Here is a 13,027-nt window from a genome sequence, read left to right on the forward strand (position 1 = left end):
AAACCTGGCTTCTTAGCCACTCCATCAGCCATTCTCCCACAGCTTGCACTCCCAGCATCTTAGCAACTCCAGCAGCCATTCTCCCACAGCCTGCATACCCAGCTTCTTAGCCACTCCAGCAGCCATTCTCCCACAGCCTGCACTCCCAGCTTCTTAGCCAATCCAGCAGCCATTCTCCCACAGCCTGCACTCCCAGCTTCATAGCCACTCCAGCAGCCATTCTCCCACAGCCTGCACTCCCAGCTTCTTAGCCAATCCAGCAGCCGTTCTCCCACAGCCTGCACTCCCAGCTTCTTAGCCACTCCAGCAGCCATTCTCTCACAACCTGCACTCCCAGCTTCTTAGCCACTCCAGCAGCCATTCTCCCACAGCCTGCATACCCAGCTTCTAAGCGAATCCTGCAGCCATTCTCCCACAGCCTGCACTCCCAGCTTCTTAGCCACTCCAGCAGCCATTCTCCCACAGCCTGCACTCCCAGCTTCTTAGCCACTCCTGCAGCCATTCTCCCACAGCCTGCACTCCCAGCTTCTTAGCCACTCCAGCAGCCATTCTCCCACAGACTGCCCTCCCAGCTTCTTAGCCAATCCAGCAGCCATTCTCCCACAGCCTGCACTCCCAGCTTCTTAGCCAATCCAGCAGCCATTCTCACACAGCATGCACTCCCAGCTTCTTAGCCAATGCAGCATCCATTCTCCCACAGCCTGCACTCCCAGCTTCTTAGCCAATCCAGCAGCCATTCTCCCACAGCCTGCACTCCCAGCTTCACAGCCACTCCAGCAGCCATTCTCCCACAAACTGCACTCCCAGCTTCTTAGCCATTCCAGCAGCCATTTTCCCACTGCCTGCTCTCCCAGCTTCTTAGCCACTCCAGCAGCCATTCTCCCACAGCCTGCACTCCCAGCTTCTTAGCCAATCCAGCATCTGTTCTCCCACAGCCTGCACTCCCAGATTCTTAGCCACCTCAGCAGCCATTCTCCCACAGCCTGCACTCCCAGCATCTTAGCCAATCCAGCAGCCATTCTCCCACAGCCTGCACTCCCAGCTTCTTAGCCACTCCAGCAGACATTCTCCCACAACCTGCACTCCCAGCTTCATAGCCAATCCAGCAGCCATTCTCCCACAGCCTGCACTCCCAGCTTCTTAGCCAATCCAGCAGCCGTTCTCCCACAGCCTGCACTCCCAGCTTCATAGCCACTCCAGTAGCAATTCTCCCACAGCCTGCATACCTGGCTTCTTAGACACTCCAGCAGCCATTCTCCCACAGCCTGCACTCCCAGCATCTTAGCAACTCCAGCAGCCATTCTCCCACAGACTGCCCTCCCAGCTTCTTAGCCAATCCAGCAGCCATTCTCCCACAGCCTGCACTCCCAGCTTCTTAGCCAATCCAGCAGCCATTCTCACACAGCATGCACTCCCAGCTTCTTAGCCAATGCAGCATCCATTCTCCCACAGCCTGCACTCCCAGCTTCTTAGCCAATCCAGCAGCCATTCTCCCACAGCCTGCACTCCCAGCTTCACAGCCACTCCAGCAGCCATTCTCCCACAAACTGCACTCCCAGCTTCTTAGCCATTCCAGCAGCCATTTTCCCACTGCCTGCTCTCCCAGCTTCTTAGCCACTCCAGCAGCCATTCTCCCACAGCCTGCACTCCCAGCTTCTTAGCCAATCCAGCATCTGTTCTCCCACAGCCTGCACTCCCAGATTCTTAGCCACCTCAGCAGCCATTCTCCCACAGCCTGCACTCCCAGCATCTTAGCCAATCCAGCAGCCATTCTCCCACAGCCTGCACTCCCAGCTTCTTAGCCACTCCAGCAGACATTCTCCCACAACCTGCACTCCCAGCTTCATAGCCAATCCAGCAGCCATTCTCCCACAGCCTGCACTCCCAGCTTCTTAGCCAATCCAGCAGCCGTTCTCCCACAGCCTGCACTCCCAGCTTCATAGCCACTCCAGTAGCAATTCTCCCACAGCCTGCATACCTGGCTTCTTAGACACTCCAGCAGCCATTCTCCCACAGCCTGCACTCCCAGCATCTTAGCAACTCCAGCAGCCATTCTCCCACAGCCTGCATACCCAGCTTCTTAGCCACTTCAGCAGCCATTCTCCCACAGCCTGCACTCCCAGCTTCTTAGCCAATCCAGCAGCCATTCTCCCACAGCCTGCACTCCCAGCTTCATAGCCACTCCAGCAGCCATTCTCCCACAGCCTGCACTCCCAGCTTCTTAGCCAATCCAGCAGCCGTTCTCCCACAGCCTGCATACCCAGCTTCTTAGCGAATCCTGCAGCCATTCTCCCACAGCCTGCACTCCCAGCTTCTTAGCCACTCCAGCAGCCATTCTCCCACAGCCTGCACTCCCAGCTTCTTAGCCACTCCAGCAGCCATTCTCCCACAGCCTGCACTCCCAGATTCTTTGCCACTCCAGCAGCCATTCTCTCACAGCCTGCACTCCAAGATTCTTAGCCACCTCAGCAGCCATTCTCCCACAGCCTACACTTCCAGCTTCTTAGCCACTCCAGCAGCCGTTCTCCCACAGCCTGCACTCCCAGCTTCATAGCCACTCCAGCAGCCATTCTCCCACAGCCTGCATACCTGGCTTCTTAGCCACTCCAGCAGCCATTCTCCCACAGCCTGCACTCCCAGCTTCTTTGCAACTCCAGCAGCCATTCTCCCACAGCCTGCATACCCAGCTTCTTAGCCACTCCAGCAGCCATTCTCCCACAGCCTGCACTCCCAGCTTCTTAGCCATTCAAGCAGCCATTCTCCCACAGCCTGCACTCCCAGCTTCTTAGCCAATCCAGCAGCCATTCTCCCAAAGCCTGCACTCCCAGTTTCATAGCCAATCCAGCAGCCATTCTCCAACAGCCTGCACTCCCAGCTTCTTAGCCCCTCCAGCAGCAATTCTCCCACAGCATGCACTCCCAGCTTCTTAGCCACTCCAGCAGCCATTCTCCCACAGCCTGCACTCCCAGCTTCTTAGCCAATCCAGCAGCCATTCTCCCACAGCCTGCACTCCCAGCTTCTTAGCCAATCCAGCAGCCATTCTCCAACAGCATGCACTCCCAGCTTCTTAGCCAATGCAGCATCGATTCTCCCACAGCCTGCACTCCCAGCTTCTTTGTCAATCCAGCAGCCATTCTCCCACAGCCTGCACTCCCAGCTTCATAGCCACTCCAGCAGCAATTCTCCCAAAGCCTGCACTCCCAGCTTCATAGCCATTCCAGCAGCTATTCTCCCACTGCTTGCACTTCCAGCTTCTAAGCCACTCCAGCAGCCGTTCTCCCACAGCCTGCACTCCCAGCTTCATAGCCACTCCAGCAGCCATTCTCCCACAGCCTGCATACCTGGCTTCTTAGCCACTCCAGCAGCCATTCTCCCACAGCTTGCACTCCCAGCATCTTAGCAACTCCAGCAGCCATTCTCCCACAGCCTGCATACCCAGCTTCTTAGCCACTCCAGCAGCCATTCTCCCACAGCCTGCACTCCCAGCTTCTTAGCCACTCCAGCAGCCATTCTCCCACAGCCTGCACTCCCAGCTTCATAGCCACTCCAGCAGCCATTCTCCCACAGCCTGCACTCCCAGCTTCTTAGCCAATCCAGCAGCCGTTCTCCCACAGCCTGCACTCCCAGCTTCTTAGCCACTCCAGCAGACATTCTCCCACAACCTGCACTCCCAGCTTCATAGCCAATCCAGCAGCCATTCTCCCACAGCCTGCACTCCCAGCTTCTTAGCCAATCCAGCAGCCGTTCTCCCACAGCCTGCACTCCCAGCTTCATAGCCACTCCAGCAGCAATTCTCCCACAGCCTGCATACCTGGCTTCTTAGACACTCCAGCAGCCATTCTCCCACAGCCTGCACTCCCAGCATCTTAGCAACTCCAGCAGCCATTCTCCCACAGCCTGCATACCCAGCTTCTTAGCCACTTCAGCAGCCATTCTCCCACAGCCTGCACTCCCAGCTTCTTAGCCAATCCAGCAGCCATTCTCCCACAGCCTGCACTCCCAGCTTCATAGCCACTCCAGCAGCCATTCTCCCACAGCCTGCACTCCCAGCTTCTTAGCCACTCCAGCAGCCATTCTCTAACAGCCTGCACTCCCAGCTTCTTAGCCACTCCAGCAGCCATTTTCCAACAGCCTGCATACCCAGCTTCTTAGCGAATCCTGCAGCCATTCTCCCACAGCCTGCACTCCCAGCTTCTTAGCCACTCCAGCAGCCATTCTCCCACAGCCTGCACTCCCAGCTTCTTAGCCACTCCAGCAGCCATTCTCCCACAGCCTGCACTCCCAGATTCTTTGCCACTCCAGCAGCCATTCTCTCACAGCCTGCACTCCAAGATTCTTAGCCACCTCAGCAGCCATTCTCCCACAGCCTACACTTCCAGCTTCTTAGCCACTCCAGCAGCCGTTCTCCCACAGCCTGCACTCCCAGCTTCATAGCCACTCCAGCAGCCATTCTCCCACAGCCTGCATACCTGGCTTCTTAGCCACTCCAGCAGCCATTCTCCCACAGCCTGCACTCCCAGCTTCTTTGCAACTCCAGCAGCCATTCTCCCACAGCCTGCATACCCAGCTTCTTAGCCACTCCAGCAGCCATTCTCCCACAGCCTGCACTCCCAGCTTCTTAGCCATTCAAGCAGCCATTCTCCCACAGCCTGCACTCCCAGCTTCTTAGCCAATCCAGCAGCCATTCTCCCAAAGCCTGCACTCCCAGTTTCATAGCCAATCCAGCAGCCATTCTCCAACAGCCTGCACTCCCAGCTTCTTAGCCCCTCCAGCAGCAATTCTCCCACAGCATGCACTCCCAGCTTCTTAGCCACTCCAGCAGCCATTCTCCCACAGCCTGCACTCCCAGCTTCTTAGCCAATCCAGCAGCCATTCTCCCACAGCCTGCACTCCCAGCTTCTTAGCCAATCCAGCAGCCATTCTCCAACAGCATGCACTCCCAGCTTCTTAGCCAATGCAGCATCGATTCTCCCACAGCCTGCACTCCCAGCTTCTTTGTCAATCCAGCAGCCATTCTCCCACAGCCTGCACTCCCAGCTTCATAGCCACTCCAGCAGCAATTCTCCCAAAGCCTGCACTCCCAGCTTCATAGCCATTCCAGCAGCTATTCTCCCACTGCTTGCACTCCCAGCTTCTAAGCCACTCCAGCAGCCGTTCTCCCACAGCCTGCACTCCCAGCTTCATAGCCACTCCAGCAGCCATTCTCCCACAGCCTGCATACCTGGCTTCTTAGCCACTCCAGCAGCCATTCTCCCACAGCTTGCACTCCCAGCATCTTAGCAACTCCAGCAGCCATTCTCCCACAGCCTGCATACCCAGCTTCTTAGCCACTTCAGCAGCCATTCTCCCACAGCCTGCACTCCCAGATTCTTAGCCAATCCAGCAGCCATTCTCCCACAGCCTGCACTCCCAGCTTCATAGCCACTCCAGCAGCCATTCTCCCACAGCCTGCACTCCCAGCTTCTTAGCCACTCCAGCAGCCATTCTCTAACAGCCTGCACTCCCAGCTTCTTAGCCACTCCAGCAGCCATTCTCCCACAGCCTGCATACCCAGCTTCTTAGCGAATCCTGCAGCCATTCTCCCACAGCCTGCACTCCCAGCTTCTTAGCCACTCCAGCAGCCATTCTCCCACAGCCTGCACTCCCAGCTTCTTAGCCACTCCAGCAGCCATTCTCTCACAGCCTGCACTCCAAGATTCTTAGCCACCTCAGCAGCCATTCTCCCACAGCCTACACTTCCAGCTTCTTAGCCACTCCAGCAGCCGTTCTCCCACAGCCTGCACTCCCAGCTTCATAGCCACTCCAGCAGCCATTCTCCCACAGCCTGCATACCTGGCTTCTTAGCCACTCCAGCAGCCATTCTCCCACAGCCTGCACTCCCAGCTTCTTTGCAACTCCAGCAGCCATTCTCCCACAGCCTGCATACCCAGCTTCTTAGCCACTCCAGCAGCCATTCTCCCACAGCCTGCACTCCCAGCTTCTTAGCCATTCAAGCAGCCGTTCTCCCACAGCCTGCACTCCCAGCTTCTTAGCCAATCCAGCAGCCATTCTCCCAAAGCCTGCACTCCCAGTTTCATAGCCAATCCAGCAGCCATTCTCCAACAGCCTGCACTCCCAGCTTCTTAGCACCTCCAGCAGCAATTCTCCCACAGCATGCACTCCCAGCTTCTTAGCCACTCCAGCAGCCATTCTCCCACAGCCTGCACTCCCAGCTTCTTAGCCAATCCAGCAGCCATTCTCCCACAGCCTGCACTCCCAGCTTCTTAGCCAATCCAGCAGCCATTCTCCAACAGCATGCACTCCCAGCTTCTTAGCCAATGCAGCATCGATTCTCCCACAGCCTGCACTCCCAGCTTCTTTGTCAATCCAGCAGCCATTCTCCCACAGCCTGCACTCCCAGCTTCATAGCCACTCCAGCAGCAATTCTCCCAAAGCCTGCACTCCCAGCTTCATAGCCATTCCAGCAGCTATTCTCCCACTGCTTGCACTCCCAGCTTCTAAGCCACTCCAGCAGCCGTTCTCCCACAGCCTGCACTCCCAGCTTCATAGCCACTCCAGCAGCCATTCTCCCACAGCCTGCATACCTGGCTTCTTAGCCACTCCAGCAGCCATTCTCCCACAGCTTGCACTCCCAGCATCTTAGCAACTCCAGCAGCCATTCTCCCACAGCCTGCATACCCAGCTTCTTAGCCACTCCAGCAGCCATTCTCCCACAGCCTGCACTCCCAGCTTCTTAGCCACTCCAGCAGCCATTCTCCCACAGCCTGCACTCCCAGCTTCATAGCCACTCCAGCAGCCATTCTCCCACAGCCTGCACTCCCAGCTTCTTAGCCAATCCAGCAGCCGTTCTCCCACAGCCTGCACTCCCAGCTTCTTAGCCACTCCAGCAGCCAGTCTCTCACAACCTGCACTCCCAGCTTCTTAGCCACTCCAGCAGCCATTCTCCCACAGCCTGCATACCCAGCTTCTTAGCGAATCCTGCAGCCATTCTCCCACAGCCTGCACTCCCAGCTTCTTAGCCACTCCAGCAGCCATTCTCCCACAGCCTGCACTCCCAGCTTCTTAGCCACTCCAGAAGCCATTCTCCCACAGCCTGCACTCCCAGCTTCTTAGCCACTCCAGCAGCCATTCTCCCACAGACTGCCCTCCCAGCTTCTTAGCCAATCCAGCAGCCATTCTCCCACAGCCTGCACTCCCAGCTTCTTAGCCAATCCAGCAGCCATTCTCACACAGCATGCACTCCCAGCTTCTTAGCCAATGCAGCATCCATTCTCCCAAAGCCTGCACTCCCAGCTTCTTAGCCAATCCAGCAGCCATTCTCCCACAGCCTGCACTCCCAGCTTCATAGCCACTCCAGCAGCCATTCTCCCACAAACTGCACTCCCAGCTTCTTAGCCATTCCAGCAGCCATTTTCCCACTGCCTGCTCTCCCAGCTTCTTAGCCACTCCAGCAGCCATTCTCCCACAGCCTGCACTCCCAGCTTCTTAGCCAATCCAGCATCTGTTCTCCCACAGCCTGCACTCCCAGATTCTTAGCCACCTCAGCAGCCATTCTCCCACAGCCTGCACTCCCAGTATCTTAGCCAATCCAGCAGCCATTCTCCCACAGCCTGCACTCCCAGCTTCTTAGCCACTCCAGCAGACATTCTCCCACAACCTGCACTCCCAGCTTCATAGCCAATCCAGCAGCCATTCTCCCACAGCCTGCACTCCCAGCTTCTTAGCCAATCCAGCAGCCGTTCTCCCACAGCCTGCACTCCAAGCTTCATAGCCACTCCAGCAGCAATTCTCCCACAGCCTGCATACCTGGCTTCTTAGACACTCCAGCAGCCATTCTCCCACAGCCTGCACTCCCAGCATCTTAGCAACTCCAGCAGCCATTCTCCCACAGCCTGCATACCCAGCTTCTTAGCCACTCCAGCAGCCATTCTCCCACAGCCTGCACTCCCAGCTTCTAAGCCAATCCAGCAGCCATTCTCCCACAGCCTGCACTCCCAGCTTCATAGCCACTCCAGCAGCCATTCTCCCACAGCCTGCACTCCCAGCTTCTTAGCCAATCCAGCAGCCGTTCTCCCACAGCCTGCACTCCCAGCTTCTTAGCCACTCCAGCAGCCATTCTCTAACAGCCTGCACTCCCAGCTTCTTAGCCACTCCAGCAGCCATTCTCCCACAGCCTGCATAACCAGCTTCTTAGCGAATCCTGCAGCCATTCTCCCACAGCCTGCACTCCCAGCTTCTTAGCCACTCCAGCAGCCATTCTCCCACAGCCTGCACTCCCAGCTTCTTAGCCACTCCAGCAGCCATTCTACCACAGCCTGCACTCCCAGCTTCTTTGACACTCCAGCAGCCATTCTCTCACAGCCTGCACTCCAAGATTCTTAGCCACCTCAGCAGCCATTCTCCCACAGCCTACACTTCCAGTTTCTTAGCCACTCCAGCAGCCGTTCTCCCACAGCCTGCACTCCCAGCTTCATAGCCACTCCAGCAGCCATTCTCCCACAGCCTGCATACCTGGCTTCTTAGCCACTCCAGCAGCCATTCTCCCACAGCCTGCACTCCCAGCTTCTTTGCAACTCCAGCAGCCATTCTCCCACAGCCTACACTTCCAGCTTCTTAGCCACTCCAGCAGCCGTTCTCCCACAGCCTGCACTCCCAGCTTCATAGCCACTCCAGCAGCCATTCTCCCACAGCCTGCATACCTGGCTTCTTAGCCACTCCAGCAGCCATTCTCCCACAGCCTGCACTCCCAGCTTCAAAGCCACTCCAGCAGCCATTCTCCCACAGCCTGCACTCCCAGCTTCTTAGCCATTCCAGCAGCCATTTTCCCACAGCCTGCACTCCCAGCTTCTTAGCCAATCCAGCAGCCATTCTCCCAAAGCCTGCACTCCCAGCTTCATAGCCAATCCAGCAGCCATTCTCCAACAACCTGCACTCCCAGCTTCTTAGCCCCTCCAGCAGCCATTCTCCCACAGCATGCACTCCCAGCTTCTTAGCCACTACAGCAGCCATTCTCCCACAGCCTGCACTCCCAGCTTCTTAGCCAATCCAGCAGCCATTCTCCCACAGCCTGCACTCCCAGCTTCTTAGCCAATCCAGCAGCAATTCTCCCACAGCATGCACTCCCAGCTTCTTAGCCAATGCAGCATCGATTCTCCCACAGCCTGCACTCCCAGCTTCTTAGCCAATCCAGCAGCCATTCTCCCACAGCCTGCACTCCCAGCTTCATAGCCACTCCAGCAGCCATTCTCCCACAGCCTGTACTCCCAGCTTCTTAGCCTTTTCAGCAGCCATTCTCCCACTGCTTGCACTCCCAGCTTCTTAGCCACTCCAGCAGCCATTCTCCCACAGCCTGCACTCCCAGCTTCTTAGCCAATCCAGCATCCATTCTCCCACAGCCTGCCTTCCCAGCTTCTTAGCCACTCCAGCAGCCATTCTCCCACAGCCTGCACTCCCAGCTTCTTTGCCACTCCAGCAGCCATTCTCCTACAGCCTGCACTCCCAGCTTCATAGCCACTCCAGCAGCCATTCTCCCACAGCATGCACTCCCAGCTTCTTAGCCACTCCAGCAGCCGTTCTCCCACAACCTGCGCTCCCAGATTCTTAGCGACCTCAGCAGCCTTTCTCCCACAGCCAGCACTCCCAGCTTCTTAGCCAATCCAGCAGCCATTCTCCCACAGCATGCACTCCCAGCTTCTTAGCCACTCCAGCAGCTGTTCTCCCACAGCCTGCACTCCCAGCTTCTTAGCCACTCCAGCAGCCATTCTCCCACAGCCTGCACTCCCAGCTTCTTAGCCACTCCAGCAGCCATTCTCCCACAGCCTGCACTCCCAGCTTCTTAGCCACCTCAGCAGCCGTTCTCCCACAACATGCACTACCAACTTCTTAGCCAATCCAGCAGCCATTCTCCCACTGCCTGCACTCCCAGCTTCTTAGCCACCTCAGCAGCCATTCTCCCACAGCCTGCACTCCCAGCTTCTTAGCCATTCCAGCAGCCATTCTCCCTCAGCCTGCACTCCCTGCTTCTTATCCACCTCATCAGCTGTTCTCCCACAGCCTGCACTCCCAGCTTCTTAGCCAATCAAGCAGCCAATCTCCCACAGCCTTCACTCCCAGCTTCTTATCCACTCCAGCAGCCATTCTCCCACAGCCTGCACTCCCAGCTTCTTAGCCCCTCCAGCAGCCATTCTCCCACAGCATGCACTCCCAGCTACTTAGCCACTCCAGCAGCCATTCTCCCACAGCCTGCACTCCCAGCTTCTTAGCCAATCCAGCAGCCATTCTCCCACAGCCTGCACTCCCAGCTTCTTAGCCAATCCAGCAGCCATTCTCACACAGCATGCACTCCCAGCTTCTTAGCCAATGCAGCATCCATTCTCCCAAAGCCTGCACTCCCAGCTTCTTAGCCAATCCAGCAGCCATTCTCCCACAGCCTGCACTCCCAGCTTCATAGCCACTCCAGCAGCCATTCTCCCACAAACTGCACTCCCAGCTTCTTAGCCATTCCAGCAGCCATTTTCCCACTGCCTGCTCTCCCAGCTTCTTAGCCACTCCAGCAGCCATTCTCCCACAGCCTGCACTCCCAGCTTCTTAGCCAATCCAGCATCTGTTCTCCCACAGCCTGCACTTCCAGATTCTTAGCCACCTCAGCAGCCATTCTCCCACAGCCTGCACTCCCAGCATCTTAGCCAATCCAGCAGCCATTCTCCCACAGCCTGCACTCCCAGCTTCTTAGCCACTCCAGCAGACATTCTCCCACAACCTGCACTCCCAGCTTCATAGCCAATCCAGCAGCCATTCTCCCACAGCCTGCACTCCCAGCTTCTTAGCCAATCCAGCAGCCGTTCTCCCACAGCCTGCACTCCCAGCTTCATAGCCACTCCAGCAGCAATTCTGCCACAGCCTGCATACCTGGCTTCTTAGACACTCCAGCAGCCATTCTCCCACAGCCTGCACTACCAGCATCTTAGCAACTCCAGCAGCCATTCTCCCACAGCCTGCATACCCAGCTTCTTAGCCACTCCAGCAGCCATTCTCCCACAGCCTGCACTCCCAGCTTCTAAGCCAATCCAGCAGCCATTCTCCCACAGCCTGCACTCCCAGCTTCATAGCCACTCCAGCAGCCATTCTCCCACAGCCTGCACTCCCAGCTTCTTAGCCAATCCAGCAGCCGTTCTCCCACAGCCTGCACTCCCAGCTTCTTAGCCACTCCAGCAGCCATTCTCTAACAGCCTGCACTCCCATCTTCTTAGCCACTCCAGCAGCCATTCTCCCACAGCCTGCATACCCAGCTTCTTAGCGAAACCTGCAGCCATTCTCCCACAGCCTGCACTCCCAGCTTCTTAGCCACTCCAGCAGCCATTCTCCCACAGCCTGCACTCCCAGCTTCTTAGCCACTCCAGCAGCCATTCTACCACAGCCTGCACTCCCAGCTTCTTTGCCACTCCAGCAGCCATTCTCTCACAGCCTGCACTCCAAGATTCTTAGCCACCTCAGCAGCCATTCTCCCACAGCCTACACTTCCAGTTTCTTAGCCACTCCAGCAGCCGTTCTCCCACAGCCTGCACTCCCAGTTTCATAGCCACTCCAGCAGCCATTCTCCCACAGCCTGCATACCTGGCTTCTTAGCCACTCCAGCAGCCATTCTCCCACAGCCTGCACTCCCAGCTTCTTTGCAACTCCAGCAGCCATTCTCCCACAGCCTACACTTCCAGCTTCATAGCCACTCCAGCAGCCGTTCTCCCACAGCCTGCACTCCCAGCTTCATAGCCACTCCAGCAGCCATTCTCCCACAGCCTGCATACCTGGCTTCTTAGCCACTCCAGCAGCCATTCTCCCACAGCCTGCACTCCCAGCTTCTTTGCAACTCCAGAAGGCATTCTCCCACAGCCTGCATACCCAGCTTCTTAGCCACTCCAGCAGCCAATCTCCCACAGCCTGCACTCCCAGCTTCTTTGCCATTCCAGCAGCCATTCTCCCACAGCCTGCACTCCCAGCTTCTTAGCCAATCCAGCAGCCATTCTCCCAAAGCCTGCACTCCCAGCTTCATAGCCAATCCAGCAGCCATTCTCCAACAGCCTGCACTCCCAGCTTCTTAGTCCCTCCAGCAGCAATTCTCCCACAGCATGCACTCCCAGCTTCTTAGCCACTCCAGCAGCCATTCTCCCACAGCCTGCACTCCCAGCTTCTTAGCCAATCCAGCAGCCATTCTCCCACAGCCTGCACTCCCAGCTTCTTAGCCAATCCAGCAGCCATTCTCCAACAGCATGCACTCCCAGCTTCTTAGCCAATGCAGCATCGATTCTCCCACAGCCTGCACTCCCAGCTTCTTTGTCAATCCAGCAGCCATTCTCCCACAGCCTGCACTCCCAGCTTCATAGCCACTCCAGCAGCCATTCTCCCACAGCCTGCACTCCCAGCTTCATAGCCATTCCAGCAGCTATTCTCCCACTGCTTGCACTCCCAGCTTCTTAGCCACTCCAGCAGCCGTTCTCCCACAGCCTGCACTCCCAGCTTCATAGCCACTCCAGCAGCCATTCTCCCACAGCCTGCATACCTGGCTTCTTAGCCACTCCAGCAGCCATTCTCCCACAGCTTGCACTCCCAGCATCTTAGCAACTCCAGCAGCCATTCTCCCACAGCCTGCATACCCAGCTTCTTAGCCACTCCAGCAGCCATTCTCCCACAGCCTGCACTCCCAGCTTCTTAGCCAATCCAGCAGCCATTCTCCCACAGCCTGCACTCCCAGCTTCATAGCCACTCCAGCAGCCATTCTCCCACAGCCTGCACTCCCAGCTTCTTAGCCAATCCAGCAGCCGTTCTCCCACAGCCTGCACTCCCAGCTTCTTAGCCACTCCAGCAGCCATTCTCTCACAACCTGCACTCCCAGCTTCTTAGCCACTCCAGCAGCCATTCTCCCACAGCCTGCATACCCAGCTTCTAAGCGAATCCTGCAGCCATTCTCCCACAGCCTGCACTCCCAGCTTCTTAGCCACTCCAGCAGCCATTCTCCCACAGCCTGCACTCCCAG

The sequence above is a fragment of the Taudactylus pleione genome, unplaced genomic scaffold (assembly GCF_031769625.1).
Source record: "Taudactylus pleione unplaced genomic scaffold, aTauple2 ptg000134l, whole genome shotgun sequence".
NCBI classification, from domain to species: Eukaryota; Metazoa; Chordata; class Amphibia; order Anura; family Myobatrachidae; genus Taudactylus; species Taudactylus pleione.